Genomic DNA, 7192 nt, shown 5'->3' with positions numbered 1-7192 from the left:
CATGTGGAAAGTGCTACCATAATTGCTCTTATTTTTGACAGTTGAATTTGCCTTAGGATTTTCTAGCTTTATTCAAAAAGTTGTCCAATTCTATGAGAAAATGAATACCTGGAAAGATTGGATGTATTTAATTACACAATACGTAGGGGACATAATGGTTTCAGAAATTGATTTTCTTCAAAGTATTTGAAGTCCTTTTCATGCTCAAGCATGTTCTTCATTTGAAAATAATAAATATACACTAAGTGGAAAGAACAAAAATGTGAATTTCCATTTAATTCAGTAATCAGAATTCTGAAAATTCACAAAAATATTTTTAGTATTCACATACTAAAATCACTTTAGAAATTTGATTTTCTGAAAATAAAAGCTTTAATTTCTTTAACCATGTCCCGCAACATTACATTTAGATGTGAACATTTTTATTGGTTTCTAAAAAACACTAATTCATAATGAGCCCCCCCACAAAAAAATACAGATGAGTTTAACTGAATGCTAAATATCAATTCTAAGTTAATGACCTAATCAAGAATATCGATAAGCCTTGACTGGTGTGGCTTGGGGTTGGGTGTCTCCCACAAACCGAAGGGTCAGCGTTTGGATTCCGGGTCAGGGCCTGTGTCCCCAGTTGGGGGCGTCCGAGAGGCAGCGTGATCGATGTTTCTCTCCCTCCTCTTCTCCTTCCCTTCCCCCTCTCGAAAAATAAGTAAAATCTTTTTTTAAAAGTATTAATAAAATCAACTCTATGTTCCATTCAGGAACACCTAATATACAAAAATAGTGATAATAAATATTTACATATGTATATATCTTTTTTATATGAAACAATAATGGACAATAAAATTAAATCGACGCTCCCAGAAAAGACCTAAAGGAGCTCACCACCACCAACCAGGATCACAAGGAATGTCAAAGGGACCTCTTTAAGAAGAAAAAAATATTTGCAAATCGTATATCTGACCAGGACCCATCTCCTCTGTTGTGTAGCTGAGTGGAATTGGGTCAAGTGACTCCCTTTCTTGGCCTCAATTTTTCCATCTATAAAATGGAGATAATACCACTTCACTCATAGGCTTGTTGGGAGGATTTAATAGGGCAGTTGTGCGGGGCACACTGGGCTCAGCAGGGACCGGGAAGCTCTGGGCCATCAGGGGGCGCCACAACCCACGCACTGGAAGTTGAGCGCACACAGCAGAGGAAACCGGGGAATAATATTAAAATAACATTATCTCACATCGTTTCTGAGGGTCTGAAATCCAGAGCAGCTTAACCAGGTCGTTCTGCTTCTTGGGGGTCTTCAGTCCCCTGTAACCGGGACTGCGATCACCCGGAGGCTCCCCCAGAGTTGCGGGGCTCACGTCCAAGCTCCCCCTCTCAGCTGTTGGCGCAAGGCCTCAGTCCCCTGCTGGTAGCTGCACCCCCCCATCCCCGAGGCTGCTTGGGTGTCGTCATGGAGAGTAGCTGGCTTCCCACAGGGCAAGTGATGAGAGATACAGAGGCACAGAGAGAGAGAGAAGAGGAGAGACAGACAGACAGGAAGACAGGGACAGAAAGAGAGAGAGATGGCAGCCATAGTCCTTAGAACTTCATCTAAGAAGGGATGTCCCGTCATCACCTCTTCCATGTGCTGCTGGCCGCGCTGTCCGACCTTGGCACAGTGTAGGAGAGGACCGTGCGGCAAGTGGCTGTTAGGAGGCGTGGGTTGCTGGGGTTCTTCTTGGAGTCAGGCTCCCACACCCAGGGAGAACTTGGGAGCTGCGTGTTAAGACAACACCGCTGCTTTCCTTACAAAATCAAAAATGGACCTGCCTTTGGACCCAGGCATCCCACTTCTGGGAACATACCCTAAAAATCCCGAAACATCATTTCGAAAGAATAGATGAACCCCTGTGTTCATTGCAGTGTTATTTACAATAGCCAAGACCTGGAAGCCGCCCAAGTGCCCATCAGGAGATGAGTGGATAAAAAAAGCTGTGGTACATTTACACAGTGGAATACTCCACGGCCATCAAAAAGAATTCTTACTTTTTGTGACAGCGTGGATGGACCTGGAGATCGTTATGCTCAGTGAAATAAGCCAGAGAAAGACAAGTACCATATGATCTCACTAATCTGTGGAATCTAATGAACAAAATAAACTGATGAAGAAAACAGAAACAGAGGCACAGATACATGGAGCAGGCTGACAGCTGTCAGAGGGGAGGGGGAAGGGGGCTGCTTGAACGATGGTGAGGGGATTAGCGACAGAACATACATGCATGACCCATGGACACAGACAACAGTGTGGTGGTAGCCAGAGGGAAGGGGGCGCTGGGTGGAGGTGGGCAAAGTGGGGGGATGGGAAAATCTGTAAGAGTGTTGATGATAAAAAATAAAGTTAAAAAAATAAAGAACATGCCCTGCCTGGTGTGGCTCAGTGGATTGAGCGCTGGCCTGTGAACCAAAAGGTTGGATTATCAGCCAGGAAATGTGCCTGGGTTGTGGCGCCAGGTCCCCAGTAGGGGGCGTGCGAGAGGCAACTGACCTTGCTATCTCTTGCCCATTGAGGTTTCTCTGCCCTGCTGCCTCTCTGCCAATTCGACTTTACGTGAAGGAGAAATTAATATCGGTAGTGTAAACCACTGCTATTTCAGAGTTTACTTGCCTCTGTGGTTAACTAATACGGGAATCAATTGCTGATGGAACAGGATGTGGAAGTTTAAACTGAACACGTAGCAGTTTGTGACTATACTGTGTGCATATATACTTTTGATAAAAAGAATAAATATGAAAATGGGGAAATAAAGAAAACCCCATTGCACCATGAGAAGGAAGGAATGTGAAAAAGTAAGCCGAACAAATTCCAAATGGATCAAAGATTTCAGGGTAAAATATGAAACCTTAGAAGAGCTAGAAGTAAATGTTGAACATTCCTTTATAATCTGGATGTGGAGAAAAACCTTTGAACTCAGAATTCAAAAGCCATAAAAGAAATCACTGATAAGTTTAATTTAAATGCATGAAAGAAAATCGTACTTTCTTCCTCTTCCCTTTCCTTTTCTTCCTGAACAATATAGCCTTGGGCAGAGAGGGCAAGGCCAGCCTCAGGTGCGGTGGGGACAACGGTCCAGAATGGGGTGTCGGGACTTTAGTGCGGTGAGGATGACGGCTACTCATAGGGCAGCTCAGCACAGAGCGAGGCTTCCAAGTGCGGGGGGCGGGGCATCCAAGTGCGGGGGGCGGGGCATTAGTGCTGGGAGAGGGGCCCCGGCTCAGGGAGGGAGGGTCACACTGAGTGGCGAGGGCTCGGGTGGGGGCCGAGGAGGGGAACGGGGAACACACCGGGGAACTGATCAAAGAAGTGAATGATGGAAAATGGACGCCAGATTTCTCACTGCTGGAGGAAGGGGGTATAACTATGGAAAGGGAGCAAATTAGAGGTGTCGGAGTTGAACTGTATATGTCACTATGAATTCATGTTTTTGATATAAGTAAATAAGCCCTGGCCAGGTGGCTCAGTTGGTTGGAGGGTCGTCTCAGTACACCAAGGTTTCACATTCAGTCCCCGGTCAGGACACATGCAAGAAGCAACCAGTGAATGCATCAATAAGTGGAACAAGAAATCGGTATTTCCCTCTCTTTCCCCGCCTTCTTCTCTTCAACTAAAATCAATTTTTAAAAAATTAAAAAATATATATGTTACTAGAAATGGGAATATGTGAATGTATATATACTTAATATTATGTGTGCATGTGTATATAGAGAGACCTAATATATAGATGTGTGTATATATACTGTAAATCTCACAAAACAGGGTGGCTGGGTCAAAGGATACATTTACAATGTTATAGATGTTGCCAAATTGCCCTCTATAAAGTTTACAAGTTATTTATACCGATTAAAGTTATTTACAAGGTCATCCACCGTGGCGCTCCTTAACAGAGAAAGGGACTGGAAAGAGCTCAAGTATCCATTAAAAGGAAACAGATTTATTTTATTGTTCATATTTCTTTCTTTTTTAAAAAAGATTTTATTTATTTTTAGAGAGAGGAGAAGAAAGGGAGAAAGAGAGGGAGAGAAACACCAATGTGTGGTTGCCTCTTGCACGCCCCCGACCAGAGACCTGGCCCGCAACCCAGGCCTGTGCCCTGACGGGGAACCTGCAACCTGTGGTTCGCAGGCCGGGGCTCAGTCCACTGAGCCACACCGGCCAGGGCTACTGTTCATAGTTTCAACGACTGAACCTAAAAAACAAAAACAAAACATAAAGCGAACAACTAGAATAGGAACAAAATCACAGAAATGGAGATCACATGGAGAGCTATCAGTGGGAAGGGGAGAAGGGGGGAAAAGGTCCAGGGAATAAGCAGCCTAGATAGTAGGTACAAAACAGACCGGGGGAGGTTAAGAAGAGCATAGGAAATGGAGAAGCCAAAGAACTTACACGTACGACCCGTGGGCATGAACGAAGGGGGAGGAATGCCGGTGGGAGGGGGGTGCAGGGCGGAGGGGAGAAAGGGGAGAAAAAAATGGGACAACTGTAACAGCATAATCAATAAAGTATACTTTAAAAGAAAAGGAGACGAACTTATAAATGGTACTATCTCCAACCAAAGGGAGCAGGCAGGCTACTACATTTACTGACTCAGTCCTCCTTTTGGTAACTTGGGAAACTCGCGTGAGAAATACCCATCTTCCCTTCCTTTCTACTCGGGGAAGCAACTGCTCCCCTTTCGCTCCTGCCCCCGCCCTCCCCCAGCACTTCTCCCGGAGCCTCCTCCGACGCCTGGGCTAACGCGGGGCCCCGGTTCACAGGCTGCTCCCGGCCTGCGGACCGCAGGCCACGCCCAGTCAGTTCCTCGGCGGGAGCGGAGGCGGGAAACTCCGCTGGAGCTCGCACGCCTTGTAATTCTTCTGGGCAGGAACGTGGGGGCTCCTGGAGAGCTGCCCCCTGGCTGCCGACTCGCAGCCCGCCCCTCTTCTGCAAATCCTCTGCCTCATCCTACCGCGGGGCCTCCTGCGCAGCCCCTCGCTGGCCCCAGATCTGTCCACCACCCCTGGGACAGGGGCCCCCTCGGGTTCAGGGGTGCATGCCTGACCCCCTCGCATCACTGACTCAGGGAAGGGGCCCACGCAGGCTCTGGGGCCCACGCAGGCTCTGGAAGTGGGGTCAGGGCTGCCGTTCAGAGAATCCTGGGGTCCTGAGGTCCCAGAGCATGTCCAGAGCAAGGGACCCATATTGCTTTTGGGGGTCCCTTGTCCTGCGGGGAGAGACGCAGGCCTGAGGCTACGGGCTGGACAGATGCTACTTCCGTTCCAGATAATTTACTGAACCCCTCCTGTGCGCCCACCAACCCGCTGTGGGTGCTGGGGGTTTAGCTGTGGACAAAACAGAAGTCCCTGCACCCACATTCTAGGGGGGAAGACAGGAAGTAAATAAAGAACATAATACCTACTAAAGAAAGATACACTGCGTGGCACAGGGGTGACCCGATTAGCATGGCGCCTGGCAGGAAACAGGTGGCCAAGGAGCGGGTCGCTGTGACCTTGGGATCGGCCCCTGTGCTGGGGAAGGGCCCTTCCGCACCAGAGGGCGGGCGGTGGTTTGCTCCGAGCCATCGGGGTATGAAGGGATGAGAGCCCAGCGCTTTCTGTTGATGCGGAAGATTTCTCAGCATTTCAGTCTCTCGGATCTGAGTCTACAACACAATTAGCCAGATTGGGGACAGGGTCGAGGACGGCCCGGCGGGGGGGGGGGGTGGGGGGTGGGGGGGAGGCGGAGAGAGAGTGAGGGAGAACGTGGTTCAGGCGGAGGGATCAGGGAGCAAAGGCCTGGGCGGAGCAGCGCGGGCAGCGCGGGGACCTGTAAGAAGCTTGGCGTTGCTGGCGTGCGAAGGCCCAGGGCAGGGGGCGGCCAGGTCTGCAGAGTTGCTGGCGCCTCCCTGGCGCACCGGGCATCTGGGCTTCGTGCTGTGGGCACGGGGGAGCCAGGGAAGAGCCTATGCGGAAGGGAGCGACGTGAGCCACTTTGCATCTTCGAGAGATCGTTCCCCGGAACAGAGGGAGGGGGAGTGGGAGACGGACACCCTAGGAGGGCGCCTGTAACCGTGAGCATGAACGCTTCTGGAAGCCGGTTTTCAACCAGGAGGGAAGCCACGGTTAGTGTGGTCACTGCGGAGGCAGAGAAGATGCAGAAAGAAACCAAGTCTGTGACCCCGTCGCTGAGCCGCTGGAGGCGCCTCGCCCAAGGTCGGCCCTCTCACCGAGTTCTCCTGCCCTTTGACCCTTCGTAAATTAGATCGATTCTTACTATTTTCGTGTTTCAACCTCCCAATGGATAAGGACTGTTGTGTTTACTGTGTCTTTGAAAGGTTGTGTCATATAAAGGTTGCGAAAAGCTTAAAAAGTCCCCCCAAAGATATCCACGTTCTAATCCCTGGAACCCCTGGATGTTCACTTTATGTAGCAAAACATCCGCGCCGCCACCGCCGCCATCTCCCAAGAGGGTCTTTGCAGATGTGATGAAGGTAAGGATCTTGAGATGGGGAGGTTATCCTAGGTTAGCCAGGTGGACCCTAAGTGCCATCATACGTGTCCTTGTAAGAGGGAAGCAGAGGGACATGTGACTACAGGCTGGTGAGAAGGTGATGCCAAGGCGAAGGCGGAGGTTGAAATGACGGCCCTGCCGGCCACCAGGAGCTGGAAGAGGCTTGGAACGAACTCTCTCCACGGCCCTCAGCAAGGGCTTGGCCCTGCCGGCAGCTCGGTCTTGGACTTCTGGCCTCCAGGACTGTACATTTCTGTTGTTTTAAACCACCAAGTCTATGGTCATTAAATTAAAATACTTCAAGCTTAAGACTAAAGATGTCGGGCTTGGTCAAAAAGAAAATAAGTCCAACTATATGTTGTTTGCAAGGGACATAATTTAAATATACAACTTTAAAAAATCATTTTATTTATTTATTTTTAGAGAGAGGGGAAAGGAGGGAGAAAGGGAAACATCAAAATGTGGTTGCCTCTCGCGTGCCCTCTACTGGGGACTTGGCCCACAACAGAGGCATGTGCCCTGACTGGGAACCGGACTGGTGACCTTTCGGTTTTCAGGCCCACACTCAATTCACTGAGCCACACCAGCCAGAGCTAAACATATACCTTTTACATGGTGTAAAGTGAGAGTCCAACTTTACTCTTGGGCACGTGGCTACCAGTTGTC

Source organism: Pteronotus mesoamericanus, unplaced genomic scaffold (assembly GCF_021234165.1).
Source record: "Pteronotus mesoamericanus isolate MK-2021 breed Mesoamerican mustached bat unplaced genomic scaffold, CSHL_Meso_final scaffold_137, whole genome shotgun sequence".
Taxonomy (NCBI): Eukaryota; Metazoa; Chordata; class Mammalia; order Chiroptera; family Mormoopidae; genus Pteronotus; species Pteronotus mesoamericanus.
Note: the sequence above shows the minus strand (reverse complement) of the source record.